The sequence below is a fragment of the Coregonus lavaretus genome (genome assembly GCF_964263955.1).
Source record: "Coregonus lavaretus genome assembly, chromosome: 21".
NCBI classification, from domain to species: Eukaryota; Metazoa; Chordata; class Actinopteri; order Salmoniformes; family Salmonidae; genus Coregonus; species Coregonus lavaretus.
In genome coordinates, this window is record NC_140008.1 from 3675970 (window position 1) to 3685969 (window position 10000).

At 45.0% G+C, this 10000-nt stretch overlaps 1 long non-coding RNA gene across 1 annotated transcript in view; it reads left to right on the forward strand.

The window, feature by feature from the left end:
* Window positions 1–1246, forward strand: part of LOC311148557 — a 2275-nt gene extending 1029 nt beyond the window's left edge. The window contains exons 1-2 of the long non-coding RNA XR_014614919.1: window positions 1–47; window positions 257–1246. The exon at window positions 1–47 is cut by the window's left edge and continues 1029 nt beyond it. This is a non-coding gene — a long non-coding RNA (uncharacterized lncRNA). The remainder of the gene's footprint in view (window positions 48–256) is intronic.
* The last annotated feature ends 8754 nt before the right edge of the window (window positions 1247–10000 follow it).

Below are 10000 nucleotides of genomic sequence, written 5' to 3' on the forward strand. Positions count from 1 at the left end.
ACATGGTCAGGCTGAGCTGACCGTCAGCTGTAGAGAGACATGGTCAGGCTGAGCTGACTGTCAGCTGTAGAGAGACATGGTCAGGCTGAGCTGACTGTCAGCTGTAGAGAGACATGGTCAGGCTGAGCTGAGAACAAGACTGTCAGCTGTAGAGAGACATGGTCAGGCTGAGCTGAGAACAAGACTGTCAGCTGTAGAGAGACATGGTCAGGCTGAGCTGAGAACAAGACTGTCAGCTGTAGAGAGACATGGTCAGGCTGAGAACAAGACTGTCAGCTGTAGAGAGACATGGTCAGGCTGAGCTGAGAACAAGACTGTCAGCTGTAGAGAGACATGGTCAGGCTGAGAACAAGACTGTCAGCTGTAGAGAGACATGGTCAGGCTGAGAACAAGACTGTCAGCTGTAGAGAGACATGGTCAGGCTGAGAACAAGACTGTCAGCTGTAGAGAGACATGGTCAGGCTGAGAACAAGACTGTCAGCTGTAGAGAAACATGATCAGGCTGAGAACAAGACCCTGAACTATTTCAGCCCTGCTCAGCTGCAGAGATGGTGGCCCACACTAGGAACAGATGGCTGTCTTACACTTGACTAACTTGGACACCCGCCAAGTACCATAACCCAACCACCAGCCATTCAGCTGATCTAATGGGCCAAGTGTAGTATGGTCTGGATAGTACCATAACCCAACCACCAGCCATTCAGCTGATCTAATGGTAGCTGTTATAACTGTAGCACAGAGAAAGAAGGAAAACTAAAAATGCTGCTGACAGGGTTGGGGTCAATTCCATTTCAATGACTGTCAATTCAGGAATCACACTGAAATTCTAATTCTCTTCAAAGTTTTCAATTAGGAAAATGTGGAATTTTGAATTTTGTTTACTTTCTGAATTCACTAGAATTGAAATGGAATTGACCCCAACCCTGGTTGTTGGACTGGTGTTCTATTCACATTCATGGTTGCTGTCACCTCCTATTGCACAATGTGTGCTTGGCTTGCTGATAAACAGACCAATGAATTAATGGACTCATCACTCTTGTGTTCTTGTCCTGTTATTTGTGGCATCATTCCTGTCAGATATACAATATGCACATGTCGAAATCTTTGTAAACCTCTGTTGCCTCTAAACTGAACCCGTGAAGTGATTCATTTGTGATGTTATGATATGCCTAAGAGATGTATATCTCTACCTGTATTATTATATTTATTTATACTGAAATGTTCTGTAAGTAAACCATGATGATGACTTGTGCCTCCCTCCTCCATTCTATTATTAGGCTAGCATACAGCTAACTGCCAAAATAAAGGAAACACTTGAGGAAATGAGGGATACAAAGTGTATTGAAAGCAGGTGCTTCCACACAGGTATCAAATCAAATCAAATTGTATTCGTCACATGCGCCGAATACAACAGGTGTAGACCTTACAGTGAAATGCTTACTTACAAGCCCTTAACCAACAATGCAGTTTTAAGAAAATAGAGTTAAGAAAATATTTACGAAATAAACTAAAGTAAAATATATATATATATTTTTTTTGTTACACAATAAAATAACAATAATGAGGCTATATACAGGGGTTACCAGTACCGAGTCAATATGTGGGGGTACAGGTTAGTCGCGGTAATTTGTACATGTAGGTAGGGGTAAAGTGACTATGCATAGATAATGAACAGCAGGTAGCAGCAGTGTAAATGCAAATAGTCCAGGTGGCGATTTGGTTAATTGTTCAATAGTTTTATGGGAATAAGCTGTTAAGGAGCCTTTTACATTAGTCATTTAGCAGACGCTCTTATCCAGAGCAACTTACAGTTAGTGCATACATTTTTCATACTGACCCCCCGTGGGAATCGAACCCACAGCCCTGGCGTTGCAAGCGCCATGCTCTACCAACTGAGCTACAGGGGACTTTTGTGGTTCCTGAGTTAATTAAGCAGTTAACATCCCATCATGTATAAAGGTTGCCCATTATTTTGGCTACCATGGCTAGAAGAGATATCAGTGACTTGGAAAGAGGGCTCTCAACGGAGCATAGCGTGTGTGTGTGTATGTGTCTCAGTAACCAGATCTCAACCCAATTGAACACTTAACGGGGAGATTCTGGAGCGGCGCCTGAGACGGCGTTTTCCACCACCATCAACAAAACACCAAATGATGGAGTTTCTCGTGGAAGAATGGTGGGGTATCCCTCCAATACATTTCCAGACACTTTGCAGAATCTATGCCAAGGTGCATTGAAACACAGCCGCGGAAGATGTTTTGGGGGTGGGGTTGCTGCAGTTTTTTCTCGGACAGGGGCAGAATGTAATTATTTTGGCCCGCGATCCAGAAGGCTATATCGTTCTGCTAATACTGGACTAGTAAAGGCCCTTCTGTAAATATATATATATATTTTTTGTATAAACTTTTTTTTGTTGATTTTTTAGGGGGCTATGCACTGAAGTTGTTTTGACGGCTCGTGGTGGCCCAACGCCCTATTCAGACACCTTCCTTTATGTTGGCACTTACCTTGGCTGTACACCTTAGCAGTCACTGGAAATCTACCTTCAATTATAAGTGCAATTTCATAGACCGGCCACTAGAGGCCATAGATCCTCTCTTCCCCTTTTTACAAGTCTCTCTTCCATCATCACCCCTTCTCTTCTCCCTCCCACACCTTCTCTCTACCTCTCTCCAAGGGACACAAATGCTACCAACACACCGGCAGGTTAGCAAGCAGACTGTCAGCAAGCGAGAAGGACACGAGAGGGGAAACGGTTATTTTCAACTCCAGATATTATCCATCTGAAATAACGGAAACTGCACAACACGGTATGTGAATAGTACGTGCTATCATAATCTAAGCATTTCTGACCATAGCATGTCTATATGGAGAACGGAGAAATAGCGAGTTGTGATATTAGCATAACCTAACCTACTTGAGAAATATGGATGCATTTTTGAGCTTGCAGAATAGAGAACGGTTGCAATGCATGTGTAGTGAGTACCGGTAGATAACGTTTCATCTAATTCTAGCAATCTGTTCTGAGCGACAGCGGTGCGCCGCTATCCTTCCTCTCAGTCAAGAGCCAATCGTTTCCCGTTATGTGGCAGGATATGATTCCCTGTTGTGATTTGACGTGAATACAGTTTGATTCAGGCCTTATGGAAGATGATTGAAGTAACGGTTACAATACCGGTAGCCTATCAATTAAATAGTAGCTGGTTATTGCGACAGTGCCGCCCCTGACGTGCTGAAGCGGGGTTGTAGCCCATAGCCTACCGTAGCCTACGATGATGATGTAGATGAATTCATGGATTGACCTAGCTAGGTGACATCCAATCCCTCTAGTGGTAGCCGTGAGGACACGGCTTGAATCTCTCTTTGGTATAATTTAGCAGCAATTTGCTAGGAAATGCAGATTTGGTGTAAATGTTAGCTTGCTAGCGCGGACCGGGTCGAGGTGTGTTTTTTTTTCTCTCCCCGGATTAGCGGTTCATTGTGGGGCTATGAATGTTTCTCTTGCAGTCCCAGTAGACCTCGCAGGCTGGAGGGTGGGCATAACGATTGTCGTGTGACAGCCTGCCTGATGCCTATGTCAGACACCGGCGTGTGTGTGTGTGTGTGTGTGTGTGTGTGTGTGTGTGTGTGTGTGTGTGTGTGAGAGAGAGAATCGGGGAGAAGGAGCTCTGCGCGCGTGTGTAGAGAATATGGAACTCAAATTACTTCCGTCGTGATCGTGCGTAATTGCCAGCGTGTATAGTGTGACCTATGGGTATTCATATTCATTATGCTACGTTCTGACTTAAAGCATGATTTATAGCATGCCAGACAGTGCAGGTCTGCTGTGTTGCTAGTCCCAGTCGTGTGTGTCAACCGTTCTATTGCAGCTGTGAAATTATTTATGAGTCCTGTCCTTGGACTGACTCCCTGAGCGGATCTATGCCTTAGTTTGAATGGAAAGATGTCTATCATGTGGTTAGGCCTACTTAACCTACAGTTTAATGGAGAATTGTCCACGTGTTTGTCCTTTTTATAGCCTATGGGTGTTTTAGCTAAATTAATTTTGCGAATATATTCAAAATATAAGTTATAGGCAACCTATGAGTAGAACGTCCTCACGGCAAGCAGTAGGCTATTATTGTATCTGTATGCTACTGCCTTTTTACAATCTATAGGAACCAGGAGCAACTGCAGAAGGCGTAGACCAAACCTCATAAGTGTTGCTATCTCACTCTCTCCGGCTGGAAGATAATGTGCTGCTGGCCAGTGAGAGGCCACAGGGTCTAGTAGCACAGACAAATACATCAAAAAACCCTCACAAAAACCCCACACCAGTTGATTCTCTCTGTCTATTTGTTAAAGTCACAGTAGGCGATCAAATATTTTCTGACACTGAGAAAATGCTAAATGCTGCTGTCTGTAAGACTGAAACAGAATTATGTTCATAGAAATAGAATGACTATGCTGAAGCATCTTTCTCAAATAGAGGTGTGTGGGCTTGATATGCCTACACCTCTCAGTCCAGATGTTGGAGAGTGAGAGAGGAGAGAGAGGAGAGAGGAGAGAGGAGAGAGAGAGGAGAGAGAGAGAGAGGGGAGAGAGAGAGAGAGGAGAGAAAGAGAGAGAGAGAAAGAGGAGAGAGAGAGGAGAGAGAGAGAGAGAGAGGAGAGAGAGAGAAGAGAGAGAGAGAGAGGAGAGAGAGAGAGAGGAGAGAGAGGAGAGAGAGAGAGGAGAGAGAGAGAGAGAAGAGAGAGAGAGAGGAGAGAGCGAGGCAGACAGAGATGGAGGCATACAGAGAGGGAGGAAGACAGAGAGGGAGGCAGACAGACATACAGAGAGAGAGGCACAGACAAAGAAGGAAAGAAAGGCAGACAGAGAGACGAATGGACACAGAGAAGGGAGAGGTAGATATAGACAGAGAGAGACGGATGGACACAGAGAAGGGAGAGGTAGATATAGACAGAGAGAGACAGATGGACACAGAGAAGGGAGAGGTAGATATAGACAGAGAGAGACGAATGGACACAGAGAAGGGAGAGGTAGATATAGACAGAGAGAGAGACGGATGGACACAGGTAGATATAGACAGAGAGAGACGGATGGACACAGAGAAGGGAGAGGTAGATATAGACAGAGAGAGACGGATGGACACAGAGAAGGGAGAGGTAGATATAGACAGAGAGAGACAGATGGACACAGAGAAGGGAGAGGTAGATATAGACAGAGAGAGACGGATGGACACAGAGAAGGGAGAGGTAGATATAGACAGAGAGAGACGGATGGACACAGAGAGAAGGGAGAGGTAGATATAGACAGAGAGAGACGGATGGACACAGAGAAGGGAGAGGTAGATATAGACAGAGAGAGACAGATGGACACAGAGAGAAGGGAGAGGTAGATATAGACAGAGAGAGACAGATGGACACAGAGAAGGGAGAGGTAGATATAGACAGAGAGAGACGGATGGACACAGAGAAGGGAGAGGTAGATATAGACAGAGAGAGACAGATGGACACAGAGAAGGGAGAGGTAGATATAGACAGAGAGAGACGGATGGACACAGAGAAGGGAGAGGTAGATATAGACAGAGAGAGACGGATGGACACAGAGAGAAGGGAGAGGTAGATATAGACAGAGAGAGACAGATGGACACAGAGAAGGGAGAGGTAGATATAGACAGAGAGAGACAGATGGACACAGAGAAGGGAGAGGTAGATATAGACAGAGAGAGACGGATGGACACAGAGAAGGGAGAGGTAGAAATAGACAGAGAGAGACAGATGGACACAGAGAAGGGAGAGGTAGATATAGACAGAGAGAGAGACAGATGGACACAGAGAAGGGAGAGGTAGATATAGACAGAGAGAGACGGATGGACACAGAGAAGGGAGAGGTAGATATAGACAGAGAGAGACAGATGGACACAGAGAAGGGAGAGGTAGATATAGACAGAGAGAGACGGATGGACACAGAGAAGGGAGAGGTAGATATAGACAGAGAGAGACAGATGGACACAGAGAAGGGAGAGGTAGATATAGACAGAGAGAGACGGATGGACACAGAGAAGGGAGAGGTAGAAATAGACAGAGAGAGACAGATGGACACAGAGAAGGGAGAGGTAGATATAGACAGAGAGAGAGACAGATGGACACAGAGAAGGGAGAGGTAGATATAGACAGAGAGAGAGACGGATGGACACAGAGAAGGGAGAGGTAGATATAGACAGAGAGAGAGACAGATGGACACAGAGAAGGGAGAGGTAGATATAGACAGAGAGAGACAGATGGACACAGAGAAGGGAGAGGTAGATATAGACAGAGAGAGACGGATGGACACAGAGAAGGGAGAGGTAGATATAGACAGAGAGAGACAGATGGACACAGAGAAGGGAGAGGTAGATATAGACAGAGAGAGAGACGGATGGACACAGAGAAGGGAGAGGTAGATATAGACAGAGAGAGACAGATGGACACAGAGAAGGGAGAGGTAGATATAGACAGAGAGAGACGGATGGACACAGAGAAGGGAGAGGTAGATATAGACAGAGAGAGACGGATGGACACAGAGAAGGGAGAGGTAGATATAGACAGAGAGAGAGACAGATGGACACAGAGAAGGGAGAGGTAGATATAGACAGAGAGAGACAGATGGACACAGAGAAGGGAGAGGTAGATATAGACAGAGAGAGAGACAGATGGACACAGAGAAGGGAGAGGTAGATATAGACAGAGAGAGACAGATGGACACAGAGAAGGGAGAGGTAGATATAGACAGAGAGAGACGGATGGACACAGAGAAGGGAGAGGTAGATATAGACAGAGAGAGACGGATGGACACAGAGAAGGGAGAGGTAGATATAGACAGAGAGAGACAGATGGACACAGAGAAGGGAGAGGTAGATATAGACAGAGAGAGACGGATGGACACAGAGAAGGGAGAGGTAGATATAGACAGAGAGAGACGGATGGACACAGAGAAGGGAGAGGTAGATATAGACAGAGAGAGACAGATGGACACAGAGAAGGGAGAGGTAGATATAGACAGAGAGAGACGGATGGACACAGAGAAGGGAGAGGTAGATATAGACAGAGAGAGACGGATGGACACAGAGAAGGGAGAGGTAGATATAGACAGAGAGAGAGACGGATGGACACAGAGAAGGGAGAGGTAGATATAGACAGAGAGAGACGGATGGACACAGAGAAGGGAGAGGTAGATATAGACAGAGAGAGAGACAGATGGACACAGAGAAGGGAGAGGTAGATATAGACAGAGAGAGACGGATGGACACAGAGAAGGGAGAGGTAGATATAGACAGAGAGAGACGGATGGACACAGAGAGAAGGGAGAGGTAGATATAGACAGAGAGAGACAGATGGACACAGAGAAGGGAGAGGTAGATATAGACAGAGAGAGACGGATGGACACAGAGAAGGGAGAGGTAGAAATAGACAGAGAGAGACGGATGGACACAGAGAAGGGAGAGGTAGATATAGACAGAGAGAGACGGATGGACACAGAGAGAAGGGAGAGGTAGATATAAACAGAGAGAGATGAAAAGGGAGGAAAGAGGGATTCAGTAGATGGGTATTAGGTTTATAATCCTCACTCTAGGGTAGGAAGAGGAAAGAGTAATCTGATTTATTTGTGAAACCGCAAATATGATCCTTCCTGGTGCATAACTCTGTCTAGTGGTCGCTATGCCCATAAATATTATCACGCTAGTGTCTACTCCAAACCTATTTTTGGAAACAATGACAAGTGCATCTCGGCAGCAGTTGTGGGTCGTGGTGCTCTTTGAAAAGGGAGATGTGATTCAACAGTAGTGTAGCGATTGAGAGTAGTCCCGTGTGGCTCAGATGGTAAGAGCGTGGCGCAGGCAACACCAAGGCGGTGGGTTCAATTCCTACAGGAATCACGTAAATACGAAACATGTTTGCGCTCACTGTAAGTGACTTGGGATAAAAGCGTCTATAGCCTATACGTTGTTATATTAGATGCCAAATAATATCAAAGATTTGAGGCATGGTATCTACTTTAGTCTACTGATAATGTAACAATAACTGGTCTGTGTCTATTTGTGAACAACAGCTGGTGCGTGATCTATAATGTTAAGGAAGTCTCAAGGTATTGCTCGCCTGAGGTAGAGTACCTCATGATAAGCTGTAAGACCACACTATCTACCAAGAGAGTTTTCATCTATATTTTTCGTAGCCGTCTATTTACCACCACAAACCGATGCTGGCACTAAGACCGCACTCAACGAGCTTTATAAGGTCAAAAGCAAACAAGAGAATGCTCACCCAGAAGCGGCGCTCCTAGTGGCCGTCGACTTTAATTCAGGAAAACGTACAGTGGGGAAAAAAGTATTTAGTCAGCCACCAATTGTGCAAGTTCTCCCACTTAAAAAGATGAGAGAGGCCTGTAATTTCCATCATAGGTACACGTCAACTATGACAGACAAAATGAGAGAAAAAAATCCAGAAAATCACATTGTAGGATTTTTTATGAATTTATTTGCAAATTATGGTGGAAAATAAGTATTTGGTCAATAACAAAAGTTTCTCAATACTTTGTTATATACCCTTTGTTGGCAATGACACAGGTCAAACGTTTTCTGTAAGTCTTCACAAGGTTTTCACACACTGTTGCTGGTATTTTGGCCCATTCCTCCATGCAGATCTCCTCTAGAGCAGTGATGTTTTGGGGCTGTCGCTGGGCAACACGGACTTTCAACTCCCTCCAAAGATTTTCTATGGGGTTGAGATCTGGAGACTGGCTAGGCCACTCCAGGACCTTGAAATGCTTCTTACGAAGCCACTCCTTCGTTGCCCGGGTGGTGTGTTTGGGATCATTGTCATGCTGAAAGACCCAGCCACGTTTTATCTTCAATGCCCTTGCTGATGGAAGGAGGTTTTCACTCAAAATCTCACGATACATGGCCCCATTCATTCTTTCCTTTACACGGATCAGTCGTCCTGGTCCCTTTTCAGAAAAACAGCCCCAAAGCATGATGTTTCCACCCCCATGCTTCACAGTAGGTATGGTGTTCTTTGGATGCAACTCAACATTCTTTGTCCTCCAAACACGACGAGTTGAGTTTTTACCAAAAAGTTCTATTTTGGTTTCATCTGACCATATGACATTCTCCCAATCCTCTTCTGGATCATCCAAATGCACTCTAGCAAACTTCAGACGGGCCTGGACATGTACTGGCTTAAGCAGGGGGACACGTCTGGCACTGCAGGATTTGAGTCCCTGGCGGCGTAGTGTGTTACTGATGGTAGGCTTTGTTACTTTGGTCCCAGCTCTCTGCAGGTCATTCACTAGGTCCCCCCGTGTGGTTCTGGGATTTTTGCTCACCGTTCTTGTGATCATTTTTACCCCACGGGGTGAGATCTTGCGTGGAGCCCCAGATCGAGGGAGATTATCAGTGGTCTTGTATGTCTTCCATTTCCTAATAATTGCTCCCACAGTTGATTTCTTCAAACCAAGCTGCTTACCTATTGCAGATTCAGTCTTCCCAGCCTGGTGCAGGTCTACAATTTTGTTTCTGGTGTCCTTTGACAGCTCTTTGGTCTTGGCCATAGTGGAGTTTGGAGTGTGACTGTTTGAGGTTGTGGACAGGTGTCTTTTATACTGATAACGAGTGGAGGACAGAGGAGCCTCTTAAAGAAGAAGTTACAGGTCTGTGAGAGCCAGAAATCTTTCTTGTTTGTAGGTGACCAAATACTTATTTTCCACCATAATTTGCAATTAAAATCATAAAAAATCCTACAATTTGATTTTTCTGAATTTTTTTCCCTCAATTTCTCTGTCATAGTTGACGTGTACCTATGATGAAAATTACAGGCCTCTCTCATCTTTTTAAGTGGGAGAACTTGCACAATTGGTGGCTGACTAAATACTTTTTTTCCCCACTGTACATCCGTTTGATCTAATTTCTATGAGCATGTCACATGTGCAACCAGAGGAAAAAAAACTCGAGACCACCTTCACTCCACACACAGAGACGCGT